The sequence below is a fragment of the Ursus maritimus genome, unplaced genomic scaffold (genome assembly GCF_017311325.1).
Source record: "Ursus maritimus isolate PB19 unplaced genomic scaffold, ASM1731132v1 scaffold_4, whole genome shotgun sequence".
NCBI lineage: Eukaryota > Metazoa > Chordata > Mammalia > Carnivora > Ursidae > Ursus > Ursus maritimus.
Genome location: NW_024426552.1, coordinates 40,577,420 through 40,593,259, shown reverse-complemented (window position 1 = coordinate 40,593,259; position 15,840 = coordinate 40,577,420). Strand labels below are relative to the sequence as shown.

At 36.7% G+C, this 15,840-nt stretch overlaps 1 long non-coding RNA gene across 1 annotated transcript in view; it reads right to left on the bottom strand.

The window, feature by feature from the left end:
* Positions 1–9,760: 9,760 nt before the first annotated feature.
* Positions 9,761–15,840, bottom strand: part of LOC121100399 — a 124,235-nt gene continuing 118,155 nt past the window's right edge. Inside the window, exon 3 of the long non-coding RNA XR_005832150.1 lies at positions 9,761–9,855. This is a non-coding gene — a long non-coding RNA (uncharacterized LOC121100399). The remainder of the gene's footprint in view (positions 9,856–15,840) is intronic.

The following is a 15,840-nucleotide window of genomic DNA, read 5'->3' as shown; positions in this document are numbered from 1 at the left end:
AGAAAAAAAAATAAGTGTACATATTCCATTAGGTTGCTGAGAAAACTAAGTGAGATTAGGCTTATGAAATATTTAAGAAGACTAGCACTTAGCAATAACTCAGTAAATGTTAGTTATGACTATTATTTGTAATTATTAGAATAAAGAAGTTGTGTCCTTATTAAAAGTATTATTACTAGAAGCTCAGAATAAAGTTTTAAATATTTGAATTATACTGAAAAACACAGAGATTCAATATGTATGTGTCTTATAGCAAGAAGGAAAAAGAAGACATAGAACCATGTTACAAATTACAATATAATACCATATATTTATACATATTTATAGTTTCAAGATACAAAAAGGAGTGGTTATTAAACTGATGGGAACCAGAGGAACTTGAAATGCCTAATTACCTCTTCTTTGGGATTAGCAAAAAATCACTTTTCCTGATCATTAAAGGGTACAGTTTCATCCATAAGCATGGACCAAACAAATTATGAACAGATCCACTGACAGACACCTTAAGAAATAAGATTATTCAGATGTTCAGGCCAGACACCTGAGACACCAAATTCATTTTATAAAGTCATCGTAGTTGTGCTAGCAATAAAATCTCACACCTGTTTTTAATTTTTTTTTCTTTGGTGGTTGCCATCAGTTATTGTAGGTGCTTTTTTTCCCTATGTATTTGATATCCACGGGCAAATGTTTTTACTCTGCTCAGTGAACTGTGCTGAAACATCTTTCTGAAACCCTTCGTTATTACCTTTAAAGGGATATAAGCCTTTAAAGACTCTTTAAAGAGAACCTATGTGGGGAAAAATAATTCTCATCCTTCCACCCCCACATGACCATTATAAGTCCCCTGCTAAGTGTATACTAACATCTCATAGTTAAAAAAGATGACGCCTTATACTTGCCTTTTTCTCACTTACATAAAGATGCTGGTTCTGGAATTTTCTAATACACTGAAGAGAATTTTAAAGCTATTACTGAATTGTGAAGAAATATTGATCTTGGGGCACCTGGGTAGCTCAGTTTGTTAAGCAGCTGCCTTCCGCTCAGGTTGTGATCTCAGGGTCCTGGGATTGAGCCCCACATTGGGCTCCCTGCCCAGTGGAGAGTCTCTTTCTCCCACTCCCTCTGCTGTTCCCTCTACTTTTGCTCACACTGTCTTTCTGTCAAATAAATAAATAAAATCTTAAAAAAAAAAAAAAAGAAATACTGATCTTAAGGTGTTGGTGGTTTTTTGTTTCTGTTTTCTATTGTCTTATTTATATTAAAAAGAATTTAAATAGAGAATATGGCACTGCAGTCAGAGGGGTAGAATAAATTGCTTCTAAGGATCCTCCTCAGTTTAGCCATCTTTTCCAACCTCACATTCTGCCAGATCATCAGGCAAAAGTGTTATCTACGCCAGACATCCCTGACCTTACATATACTTCCTTTCCTTCTGAAAACTGTTTTGCCTGGCACTTTATCCTGACAATTTTAACAGATAAATGAGGAAAAACCCAAGTATACATTTCCAATACCTGCCTGGAAAGCATATTCTGTACTCATTCTAGAATCATCACATGTTATGATGGGAGGTTAGACAACATAGATGGCAAGTAGTAATCTGTTTTAGTGGTTGGGAGCAAATTACTTAGATTTGGATACCAACCCCAGTCCCAGATTTTTAGCTAAGTAAACTTGAAAAAGGTAGCCACCTTCCCTGACTTCATTCTATCTCTAAAATAGGGATAAAAATATCTCATAAGATTATTGAAGACAAATGTGAGGATAAATGTGATAATTTATTTTAAAATATGTTAACTTTTGTGATGCCTCATATTAATAAGCATTCATTAAATTTGTGGCTATTATGCTACAGCTTCCTTCATTTTTTTCATGTTCCAACTGTAAACACAGACTTTCAAGTCAGGCCCAGTTTCAAAGAATATTATGTATATGATATTTGCAATAGAATTCACCTTTCTGAATCTCAGTTTATTCATCTATTTTCTCAAAGGTGTTTTGAGTATTAAACAATGACCATAAATTACCTGACATATATGCTAGAATTTAATACTCTGTAAGTGGCAGTTTCCCCATTTCCATTAATATATAAGCTAATATAAAAATGTGGTCAGCATATAATTAATCATAAATCTGGGGGCGCCTGGGTGGCTCAGTCGTTAAGCGTCTGCCTTCGGCCCAGGGCGTGATCCCAGAGTCCTGGGATCGAGTCCTGCATCGGGCTCCTCCCGCTGTGAGCCTGCTTCTTCCTCTCCCACTCCCCCTGCTTGTGTTCCCTCTCTCACTGGCTGTCTCTCTCTCTGTCGGATGAATAAATAAAATCTTTAAAAAAAAATCATCTTGCCAAAAAAAAAAATCATATATCTGAATAATACTGTTGACTAGTCTATTCTTTACCTTTCATTATCTACCTACACTGGTAGGCTAGTTGGAAACATGATGGCCTTGGTTTTGTCAAATGAGCACAAGTGTCCTGGGAAGCCTTTTTGGAAGGCTTTTGCTTTGCCTAATAAAAGGGACAGAGGAGGCTGATTCCATTTCTTCCCCCCTTTTTCATGCTTTAACTGTGTCCATGATTTCTGGACCTGCAGTAACCGTCTTGAGACCAAGAAAGGAAGGCCAATATAATTTCAGAGATAGCAACCCTGGCATTATTACATAGATAAACCAACGCCAAGAACTGCCTACTCAGCATTTCTTGTTAACCAAGGTAGTAGCTATATAGTTTGGAGAGGTGGAATATCCTCATAGAGGTACTAAACCTCCTCTTGTCTACAAATTAGCTCCAAGAAACCAAAAGAGAAGAAAATATAGAATTTTCACCCCTGCTAACAATTTGAATCTAAATTTTATTTTACTATGTATGCTCCTGGCCAAATGCTTATGTATTCTTTATTCTAACATTTCTGGAAACTAGAATACAAAGTGATGCATTGTAGGTAACAAGTATATTTAGTTACTCTTTTTAACCCTTACACTTCCTGAATTCTCTTGTTCTTACACTTTAGAAAGAGGGAAAACTAAATACATATTACAAGGATGTAATGAATTTTAGAGTGATTCTTTGAGGTACATTCTATTATTATCATTCCCATTTTATAGATGAGAAAACTGAGGAATTGAGAGGCCTAAATTCCCTTAATTTGTAAGAGGTATATCCAGGCAACATGGGTGCGACATTATACTATTTGTGCCTCATGTTCTTCATCAATAAAATATGATGGTTTTACTGGTTGGCTTCTAAATTTCCTTTCATGTATTTTCTACTTCTTTCAGAATATTAACTGCCAAATTTCTCCAAGTCCTGCTGTCCTCACCACCACAGTTAGAGAGAAGCACCATCAATAGGGGGACAGTTTGGTACAGACTATGGATTTAAACATGGTCTGTCTTAGCCACTTTTACAATGTTTATGGCCATGGGAAATTTACCTAACCTCTCTAAGCCTGGTTCCCTCATTTGTGAAACGGAGTGTAATATCACATAGCAATTTGATCTGAGACTTCAATGAGATCATCCATATAAAGTACTTACCCTACAGGGCTCAGTACATAATGCTCCACAAATATTAGTCATCGTTTTTATTGTTATTACTATCATATTAACCTCTGAAAACTTGATTTCAAGCAAGCTGGTGAGGATTTTCTCGTGAATTAAAATCTACCGTCATAAGAAAATTCTCACTGACATCTTTGATAAATTTCATTAATCTTATTCATAATATCACATTATAAAGTATTTCATATGATGCATGTTCTCTTCTTGGGAATCCTGAGAAATAAACTTGAAATTTACTTTCATTTTACTAGGCCTATAGCAAAAGGAAAAAAATCTACCAATGAGACTACCAAAACAAAAGCAACTTTCCTTTAATTTCTTATACCAGTCAATAATTAGATATCATAGGATGGTAAAAGCAGGACAGCTTCACATCAAACATTACACTAAAAACTGGATTCCATCCAATTATCAGATCCTAATAACATACATCCCAAGCTTCTTAAGGAATTAGCTGAAACAATTACCAAGCTACTAAATATTATCGATGCGTTTTTGAAGGACATAGTGCCTGTGATAGCAATAACTCATCATCTTTCTTTTAGAAAGGGAAAGGACAATTCTAAACGTAATAAGCCAATCACCTTGACCAGTTGACCAGTGGATTTCCAATCATGCTCTTTAGAGCCTATCTAAAGAAAATCTTCTTAACCTTTTCCACACTCTTTTATCTATATCCCTCTTTTAACTTCAGTTGAAGTATACATATATATGAAATTTATATGAATATGCACACACGCAATACAAATTTCACAAATTGGACTTTTTTTTTTAAGAAAGGTCTTAAGGGCTAAGAAGCCAAAGACAAAAATTTTAATTACTATGACTTAAAAGACACAAGAAAAAAATCACCAAATTGTTTAAAATAAGTAAAAAATCCATATTTTTTACGTCTAAGGCTTTAGATCCACAACCTTATGTAAATGAGAGTAAGTACTACCAGGATGTTGGGGTATTAGAAGTGGGTTTTATTCTTTGCCCTTTAATTCTGCCATTCAGAGTATTAATGCTTAGCTATTACTGAAATCAACAAAGCCCAAAGTTGGGATTTATTTAGTTAAGGAAAGTGAGTGAAAGAGCTTCCCAAACATGATCTCCAGACTACAGGAGTGACTATTAGTAACCCTTCACCTAAGGCATTAAAAAAAAAAAAAAAAAGCACTGTTGAGAAAGTGTTTCTGGCTCTCCTGATAAGTATGGTTAGAGGAATACCTGAGCAGTTTGTGGCATTAAATGAATTTAATATTGCTATCTCTCTGGGCCTTTTAACTCCTTTAGCAGTACACCAGGTACTTTTCAGCTTTACCACTTTTTTGATGATAGGCCACCAATGTCTCTAGCCTATAATTAGCCAACCTAATTGATTAAAATCACTCCTAGGTGCTTAAACCAGCACATTAAATTCTGTAACTTTTGTGGGCATATGCATATCAGTCATTTTTGTCCAATCAAATAACATCCATAGAACCCAAGCTTACATATGCTTCTGATTCCTGCTAATACAAACTGATGTGGTCCTACAACCTTTTGGGTATATAAGTTATACCCTTCAGAGTAGGCTTTGTACGTGTCCATCAGGTCTATGTTGGGATCTAACTCCTACAGGTAGAGAAGCCATGAAGGGCAGTGGTGGTGCGTACCTGGGAGAACTGGTGCTTCTTTGTGAGACATCGCAACCAGTAGCAGTCAATAAAAGTTTCATTTCAAGGGGAATCTCTTCTCTCAGATGGGATAGGGAGGTAAGATCCTTTTGTCCCATGGGATAAGCCTTGAACAGGCACTACAATTCTGCAGCCTTGATAATCAGGCCTTGGGCTTGGTCCTCAGCCATATCTGCCCTATGACTACAGGAAATAAGAGGACTCATTCAAAGATGCCCTTGAAGATTTCTGATTTCTATCTTGTACTCTAGGTTATATTTTCATGACTTTGAATTTGTTCTTTTCACCCTGCAGGATTTCTAGGATCTTCCAAAACAGACAACCAATCCATAATCTTTATAATCACTATTGTTACTATAAGACCAAGTGCCACAGCATTTGATTCCACTCCCTTGATTTCTACATTCACTTAAGCCTGTGCCATATGGGTAGAATTTTGAATAATCATAAAGACACTGTAAGCCATGGACTATTGGCGTCCTATTCCTTCCTACCAAAAGATTATCTATGTATTTCTTAAATGTATGGAGCTACCCAATCCATTTTTCAGGCCACCCCACTACCAGATATTTAATCAGTCATGTTCCTAACAAAAAAGAGATAGCACATGCAATCTGGCTAATTTGTAAAAAGTTTAATGAAGGACTACTTTCAAAGGAGTGGGCAAGAAGCAAGGAAATAATGAGGGAAGATATAGTTCCTCCAGAGCTAACAACCAGTGGAAAACCATTACCACCTCTGAGCCCGAAGGTGCAGGGGAGTGAGCAGTTATGAGAATGTGCAATAACTTGCTGTCCATCTGAAAGGAGCGTGGTAACCAACTGCAGGAAGTTAAGGGTCTAAATGCCCTGACCTCACTCTGTTCCCACCCAGATATCTGAGTCTGAAGAATTAAATGAAAATTATCCATCCAACATAATCGTAATGGGGAAGACATTTCAACTGGGATCTTGTAGCCAAAAATTAGGAGTTTGGATTTCATTCTAACTGCAATGCAAAGCCACTTAAAATTCTTAAGTTAAGAGCATGAAATTCAATTAATGATTTAAAAATAATCCTCTGGCTATTCTGTAAAAACTGGATTGGAGAGGATCAAGAGAGAAAATGGGATGATGAATTTGGAACTTATTGCAGTGGTTTGGGCAAGAAATGATTTTGCTTGTACTAGAAAGGCGGCAGTAGAGATGGACATAAGGGAATGGCATGAAGCACAATTTAGAGGGAGAATGCAGATGATTTAGTGGTAAATATAATATGGAGAATGAGGAAGAAGATATCAAATATAAATCTCAGTCTTCCAGACTCACTAACAAGCTAGAGGGTGGTGTAATTTACTGAGATCTGTTCAGCAAGAGCTAGTTGAAAATTAAGTTTGAGAAAAATCCCTGAAGAGAGAAGGAAAAAAAAAAATGTAGTGTATAAAAAGTCACACAAGCTGCATAGTTTTCTAGGAACAAAGCACATTTTATTATAGTCTATTTCAGCATTTTGGAATCTAACCACAAATAAAAAAGTAGGCTTTATGGCTGTCTTCCTCACTGGCAAATGGGAGCTTTCAGGGACGTCTGCTCACCTCTTTGAGATAAATGATATTACTAACTGAAGACAATAAAGTTATTTGTGACAAATGAATAGAATATTGATTTTATTCTATTTTCCTCTGGTAATTTTTTAAAGAAATATTCATAAGAAGCTAGGTTCCAGCCCCAAACAATTGAAAATAACAACAGAATCAATCTGCTGTTAACTAACCCATTCTCAATATTTCCAGCATCTGTGTTTATTTGGCTAGAGATTATACATCTCCCATCAGTCAGAATTCTATTAATTCCTTCCAGGATTATATACTACAAAGAGATTCTAAGGAATGAAATGGCTTCATTAAAGTTTCAATATATGCCTTATCTTCTTCCCAAAATTTCTGAACATTTTAACTAACTTTCATAAGAGAAAACTAGTCATACCTTCTAATGTGAAAATCTTGAAAGACCAATGTTCTTCTCTTTCTCACACTGATTAAAGTCACTCACACTGAATTATCAGAGAATGGCAACCCTCAAACCTGATAGTTCACCTGCTACTTCCAATGATGGTTCCTTCCGGTGCCCTCAAGTAGGTAATTTTTTCAGTGGCTTTTGCAGGGCTTTTCACAGAAAACTGTGGCAACTATAGTGCCAACCAGGACAATTCCTGCTTCAAGTTCTCAGCTTCAGTGCCCAGAAAGAATGAATATAGCCTGTTGTAAGCAGCTCTTACAAGCCACTCCAGTTAACTCCAGTTAAAAAGACTAGTACCTAGAACTTCGTGACACAAATGTCCAGAAATTGATATGTCCAGAAAATACATCATTTGATAAGTCCTTTGCTTCCTTGGGGGATAGAATGCTCTGGAATAGTTTAAGTTCCTACATTTAAAGTTTCAGGATTAAATAATCCATGATGCCTTGACTGCTAACCCCACCAAAAGCTGCCATGTGAGCAAAATAACTAAGGGCTGGGTTGATGGTCAGGATTTTGTCATGTGATCTGAAATTCTGGATTGACTGGACTAAGAGTGGGTGCTGACCCCCAGAGGCTGACGGATAAAGGCACTCTCTGTGGGATTTTGACTACTAGAACAAAATCAGACCCTCTCTCAGAGAGTTCGTATGTGAAACATGGGCAGGAATCCACACACCAAGATCAGCTATTGTTGATAAGAACATAGAGGTAAACTCATAATAGATACTAAGGACAGAAAGTGACTAGTCAAAAACAAGACCGTTTTCTAAAGCTGCTCTTGGGCCACTAAAACTATTATGGTGAATCCAAAGATAATCTATTTATCCATAGATTTTTATCCAGCCCTGAAACTATAGAGGCTGGTTCCAATTCTTTCTTATTTTCCAGTGTATCTTTCTAATGAACTATCACCCAAAGTATTCAAAGCATATCTCGATTCCTTAACACATAAACCCCTAACATAAAGCCTTATTTGATAATTATTTTTTAAAATTTATAATAAATGATCACTTTCAATGTAGTAAGTGAACACACTGTCTTTGGAATAAGATATCCTTAATTTGAATTGTGGCTTTTTTTACTTACTTATGTGACTTTGCCTAAATTATCTAACCTCTCTGATCTTACAGGTTTCTCATCTGGAAATGGAAGATGAGACCAGTGTCATAGTTGTAAAGTTTAAAATGTTGAAAGTAAAGTATTTAACAAAAAGTAATTTCTTATTGTAGAGTATTACATTTTCCAAAGACGTCTGTCTGTTCTAAAGGAAATATTCACAACAGCTGTGTTTTCAGTTTTGAAGGGGAAAAACACTTTGTTGATATTATAAAGTAAAAACCTAGTGAAAATAAAAAGAAGAGAAGGAAAATCTATGAATAGATAAGGGCAATACTAAGCAGTAAAGGAGAATAAGACAGTTACATCAAACTGGGTACTTACAACATCCAACCTCATTAGCTGGGGAAGCCCCATGGTGACAGTCAGGCTGGAGTTCCGACTGAGAGGCCTGGGTGGAGCACCCACCCCTCTGGTGAGACTTCCAACTGACCATCCCCATAAAGGCTATATTTATAGGGCAAATGACAGGGTCTGAAGTTAAACATTTGTCTACATGCAGTTTGGAGTGAGCCACATTTCTATGTTATCATGTCTTTACATCTTCAAGGAGACTGGGTCATATGTACTTGCCTCCTCACCCAGATTCCATTCTGGGGGGCCAGCCCAACCTGGAGCCAGAGAAGATGAAAGACAAAATTTATAGCCCTTGGCATCCAGACCAAAAGGGCCAATTATGATCTAGAAGCCAACTAATAATCAATTAATCAGACTCCCAAGGTCACTTATGCAGCATAAGTCTCACAAATGGCATTCCTTAACCTGCCTGCAAACATGCAGGTCTGGGTGGTCAGTTATGCAGGACAAATCACAGAAACCTCTATCCATACAATACACTGTTATATTATATTATATAATATATATATTATAGTAGTATATATATATTATATATATTATATTGTATATGTATTATGTTATATTGTATCTGTATTGTATATATGTACAATATATTCTATCACGTTGTATTGTACATGTGTACAATATATTATATTGTATATGTATAACATATATATTATAGTATTATATTATAGTATGTTATATAGTATATATATCTCACATTCCACACTGTCTTCTTGCAGTATGATACTGACACTCTTCCATTAGGTGGTAGGCCATTTTACTTCTTCTTGAAACTGGGTAAATCTTTGTAACTGCCTCAACATAAAGAATGTAGTAGAAGTGACAGTGCTTGACTTCTGAAGCTAGATCATAAAAGATGATATGGCTTCTGCCTGGCTCTCACTCTCTCTTGAAACTCTCACCCTTTGAACCTAGCCACCAAGTTGTAAGGAAGCCAAGGACACAAGGAGAGGCCACGTGTAAGCATTCCAGCTGAAAGTCCCAGCTAAGGTCTCATTTGACAGCTATCATTAACCACCACACAGACATATGAGTGAAGGAGCCATTAGATCATACCATCTCTCAGCCTTGGAGTCTTTCAGTTGAGACTTCAGATATCCTAAAGCAGAGACAAGTCATCTTCTTTGTCCTCTTTCCAAATTCCTGGCCCACAGAACCTATGAGTACAATGAATCATTATTTTACATCACTAAATATTAGGGTTATTTATCACAGCATATTAACCGAACACTTGATAATGACAATTATTATATGATATTATTATGCCAGAACCCCTAAAATAGTGATGCAATAACATTATTATAATTACCATCATTTTTATCATCATAATTACTATATTGTGAGGGTCCTACATATTTTATTTCTATAAACATATAGTCAAGAGGAAAGCATGACTCAATTTATTTAAAGATTCTTCGAAACTAACTTTCCTGGAGCACATATCTCCTTAAATGGAGAGCATCTATAGTGTTTATAACCTGTCCTTGCCACCACAGGCCTGAGTCAGGAGAAACTTCCAGAAGTGTTTGACAAGCTGTTTGTGTTTGAGAGCTTTACTTTAATTATGCTGAACAATCTCAGAGAATTGAAATAGAATGCTGTAAAGACAAGCATTTTTTTTCGCAAGTTCCCAAACACAATGCTTGTTTAATGTGTGTAACTTTTTATGCCAGGTATAGGAAGAAGAAAATGATCTAGACAAGCTCTTTCAACAGCAAAAGATGTTTTTTTTTTTATAATGGTAATTGGCAGGAAGACAATTTGCTCTAGTTTATTTATAGTAAAATTGTAGAATTGTTTTTAAAGAGTAAACCTTTGTTCTTAGCAGAAAAATGTACACAACAGTATTGTTTTGTGGGCTCCAAGAAGTGCAGATGCTAGTAATGTGATCAGCTTCCTGGATGAATCTTAGTTCTTTGTTGGGTTAATGAACTTCTCATGGTTACACTTCCTTCTCCCACCTTTTACCTTTAATTGTCTTTCATTTCTATCTTTGCTGAAACTTATAAAGGTGAAATGTCTTTTAAAATATATGAAATAGCTCTATTTCATTGAAGGAAAAATGCCAATGCCAAGAAAGAACAGGAATCAATAGTTGAAGCAGAAACCTTGAATTATTCAATAAATGCAATTCTGAAAAGTTTAGTATAACTTGGATTTTGGTAAATTATATTTTAGATAAACTATCAGAGTTTGATACTGAAAAAACTTCTTATTAAATCTTAGTGTATTTGTTTTGTAAATATAAAGGTTCAAATATAATCTTTTATTTACGATAAGCAATGCTTAGAGTAGAAAATGGATAGCATATATAAATTTAATTACAAATGAATAAAAGTCTTAATGCTAAAGATAAAATTAAAAAACAAGAAGTATTATATTTTATTTCAATGTGGAAAAATATTTATCCATTTTTGGATTAATGAAGAGATTCTTTTTAATGTTTATAAACATAAAGAGATCTTTTAAAAATAGATTGATAGATTTGGTTTCATAAACATTTAAAACCTATATCCATAAAATATAACTCAAATTAATTTTAAAAGTAAAGTGAAAAGGTAAAAACCAATTGCAATATATACAATAAATAATTTCATGTGTATGTATATATGTAAATACATAGATAGAAAGAGAGAGCCAAGACAGAAAAAGAGCTCCTACAAATCAAACACAGTAATAGAAAAAGGTGTCAAGATGTAAAGAGGCAAATGAAAAAGATAAGCAGTTTAACTAATTAAATTATGTTTAAACGTACATGTAACAAAACATACAAATATCAAAACAAAACCAGAATGAGACATATTTTTAAATCTACCTAATATTCAATCATTGAAATAGGGAAATCAATATTCTCATACAGTTTCATACATTGTTATTAGAACTATAAATGGATGGCACCATTTTGAAAGGCAATTTTGAAAATCTACTAAAATTATGTTTTGTATCATTTGACACAACAGCTTCACTTAGTGAATTTTATAAAATTGATACATTCCTACCAGTGAGTGAAGATATATGTATAAGAAAAAATTTTTTAAATGTTAGTAATAGACAAAGACTGAGGAAAGAACATCTGACAGCAAAAGATCAGTTAAATAAAGGTATACAAATACAGCTATTAAAAAGAATAAAGTGGATCTATACAAACAGCTATGTTCAAATAGAATGTATGTTAAAATATAGGTTGCAAGACCACATTTAGAGCATGATTTAGTTTCCTATAAAATAGTATTAATAAAAAAAAATTCAGAGGGGGCCCCTGGTTTGCTCAGTCCGTTGAGCGTCTTACTCTTGATTTCAGCTCAGATCATGATCTAGGATTTGTGAGATCAAGCCCCAGTGAGGCTCCATGCTGGGCTGCTTAAGATTCTCTCCAATCCTCTCCCTCTGCACCAGCCCCCCCTGCTCATGCAGTCTCTCTCTCTCTCAAACCAATCCTAAGGAAACAAAGATAAGTGATTAACCCCCCCCAAAAAGAGAATGCAAAACAACAATCATAAAGATGATTACTGAGATCAGAAGAGCAATGCATGAACAAGTGAGAATTCCAATAAAGAGAAAGAAAATATAAAAAGAGTACCAAACCAAAATCATAAAGCTGGAGAATACCTTAAATGGACCGAAACATTTAATAGAAGAATTCAACAGCAGACTAGATCAAGCAGAAGAAAGGGTTAGCACACATGAAGATAGGTTAGTGGAAATCATTCAATCAGAGGAACAAAAAGGGGAGAAAAAAAAAGAAATAGAGTGAAGATTGTTTAAGTGATTTATAGAATACTATTAGTGGAACAGTATACACATTATGGACTCCCAGAAGGAAAACAGAAAGAGAAAAGGGGCAAAAACCCATTCAAAGAAATAATGGCAGAAAATTCTCAAACCTGGGGAAAGAAATAAACATTCAGATCCAGGAATCCCAGAGAAAATTATTAAGATGAATCCAAAGAGACCCACACCAATACACATTATAATCAAACTGCCAAAATTTAAAGAGATTAACGCAATTTTGAATACAGCAAGAAAAAGCAATTTGTTCCATATAAGGAAACCCCCATAAAACAGCAGATTTTTTTAGCAGAAACTTTGCAAGCCATAACTGAGTGGGAAGATATATTCAAATTGGTGAAAGTAATAAACTGCCAACCAAGAATATTTTATTCAGCAAACTTGTCATTCATATTTGAAGGACAGACAAAAGCTAAAGTTCATCACCCCTGGACCTGCCTTTTAAGAAATGCTAAAGTGAGTTCTTGAAGCTGAAATGAAAAGGTTATACTAAGAAATAAAAAAGTATATAACTCACTAAATATAGTCCAATTCAGAATACTCTAATATTGTAATGGTGGTGTGTAAATCAGTTTGAAAACTAGTGTAAAGCTTAAAACACAAAATATTAAAAATAACAATAACTACAATATTTGTTAGTGGTACACCATATAAAAAGATGTAAATTATGAAATGAAAAACATAAAATGGTGGGGGAAGAGTGTAAAAAATGTAGACCTTTTTTATGTATTTGAAGTTGTCATCAGCTGAAAATAGAATTTTATAACTGGTATGTTTGTATGTAAGCCTCGTGGTAATCACAAAGCAAAAATCTATAGTGGATATACAAAATATAAAGAAGGAATCAAAGGAGAAAATCACCAAATCACAAACGAAGACTGCAAGAGAGTAAGTAAGAAACAAAAAATCTATGAACACCCAGAAAACAACTGAATAAGTGGCAATAGTAAGCTCTTACCTATAAATAATCACTTTAAATGTAAATGGTCTATGGGGACTTGGAAGAAGATGGCGGAGGAGTAGGGGAACTTTTTTCAGCTGGTCCCCTGAATCGAGCTGGATATCTACCAAATCATCCTGAACACCCACAAAATCAGCCTGAGACGTAGGAAGATACATCTGGATCTCTACAAACGAACATCTCCGGTGCTGAGTACTGAGGTACGAAGCAGGGAGCCATGAATCTGAGCACAGATATAGGAAGATAAACGGAAAGGGGAGGGAGCCGCCATGCTCGGGCGCCGGGAAGCAGTAGCCACCTGCACTGGGGAGCCGGGCAGACTCGCGGAGGGACACCCGTGAGAAAGCAGATTGAGACCGTGAGCCTGAGAACGCACGCGACCGGTCTGAAAACCGGAGCTACGGCCTGCTCACTGGAACCGGACTGATACCAGGAGCTCAGGAGCGCCTGCGCAACCAGACTGAAAACTGGAACTCCAGAGCACTCACTGGAGTGGGACTGACACGAGGAGCTTGGGAGCGTGCACGCAACCAGATGGAAAACCTGCGCTTGGAGCACGAGCGAACCACACTGAAACAGGGAGCCCGGGAGCACGCGCAGGAACGGGGGGCAGCTGGCAGTCTTAGAAGCACAAAGGACAGAGATATGCCAGCCCTGGGAGCAAGAACTGGGAGAGCGACTGTGGGGCGCACAACCCAGGATGCTGCAGGGTTTTTAGTAGCACCGACAGAAACAGAGTTAAAGTGGCCAAGAGAGCTTAGTGGAGAGCGGACTGCGATCTCTCTGTTCTGAGACAGAGGCTAGGATACAGCCACTGCTACTCTGACTCTCAGAAGAGTCACAGAAAACCACCAGGGAAAGCTGCCAGGGAACAAAAGCCCAGAAAAACTGGTTCACATTGTGCCCATCCCGCATCCCCACAGGGGACGGGCAACTCTACCCAAACAAGGTTGCCTGAGTATCAGCGTGGCAGGCCCCTCCCCTAGAAGGCATGCTGAAAAATCAAGAAGCTCACATCCCTAAGGTCCCTATAAAACAAGTGCACATTGCTTGGGTCCTGGTCAATAATTTGGGCTCTGTACATCCCCGCAACCTCTCCTCATCAAAATGACAAGAAGGAGGAACCTCCATCAAAGGAAAGAAACAGAGACTGTGGCCTCTGCCATAGAACTAATGGATATGGATATAACCAAACTCTCAGAAATGGAGTTCAGAGTAACAATGGTCACGATTATGTGTAGGTTTGAAAAAAATATTAATGAAAATATTAACAAGAATATAGAATCTCTAAGGGTGGAAATGAGAGTGAATCTGGCAGAAATTAAAAATACTATGAATCAAATGCAGTCTAAACTGGATGCTCTGACAGCCAGGGTAAATGAGGCAGAAGAATAAATTAGTGAGTTGGAAGATGGGATGATAGAAAAGAAGGAAAAATGGGAACCAAGCTTAAAAAATCCAATCTCAAGAATGTAGAATACGGGAGATTACTGACTCAATGAAACGTTCCAATGTCAGAATCATTGGCATCCCTGAGGGGGTGGAGAAAGAGAAAGGTCTAGAAGAGATATTTGAACAAATTGTAGCTGAGAACTTCCCTAATCTGGGAAAGGAAACAAACATTCATGTCCAAGAGGCAGAGAGGACCCCTCCCAAGATCAATGAGAACAGACCAACACCACATCACATAATAGTATAATTCGCAAATCTTAGATCCAAGGATAAAATCTTGAAAGCGGCCAGGGGGAAGAGAATCCTCACCTACAGAGGGAGGAACATCAAAATAAATGCGAGACCCATCTACAGAGACCTGGCAAGCCAGAAAAAGCTGGCAAGACATATTCGGAGAACTAAGTGAGAAGAACATGCAGCCAAGGATCCTTTATTCAGCAAGGCTGTCATTCAGAATTGATGGAGAGACAAGGACCTTCCAAGACTGGCAGAAACTGAAAGAATATGTGACCACCAAGCCAGCCCCACAAGAAATATTAAGGGGGGGGTTCTATAAAAGTAAAAAGACCCCAAGAGTGATACAAAACAGAAATTTACAATCTATAGGAACAAAGACTTTACTGGCAACATGGCATCATTAAAATTATATCTCTCAATAATCACTCTCGATGTGAATGGCCTAAATGCACCCATAAAACACCACAGGGTTGCAGATTGGATAAAATGACATGACCCGGGGCGCCTGGGTGGCATAGCGGTTAAGCGTCTGCCTTTGGCTCAGGGCATGATGCTGGCATTGTGGGATCGAGCCCCACATCAGGCTCTTCTGCTGTGAGCCTGCTTCTTCCTCTCCCACTCCCCCTGCTTGTGTTCCCTCTCTTGCTGGCTGTCTCTATCTCTGTCAAATGAATAAATAAAATCTTTAAAAAAAAAAAAAAAA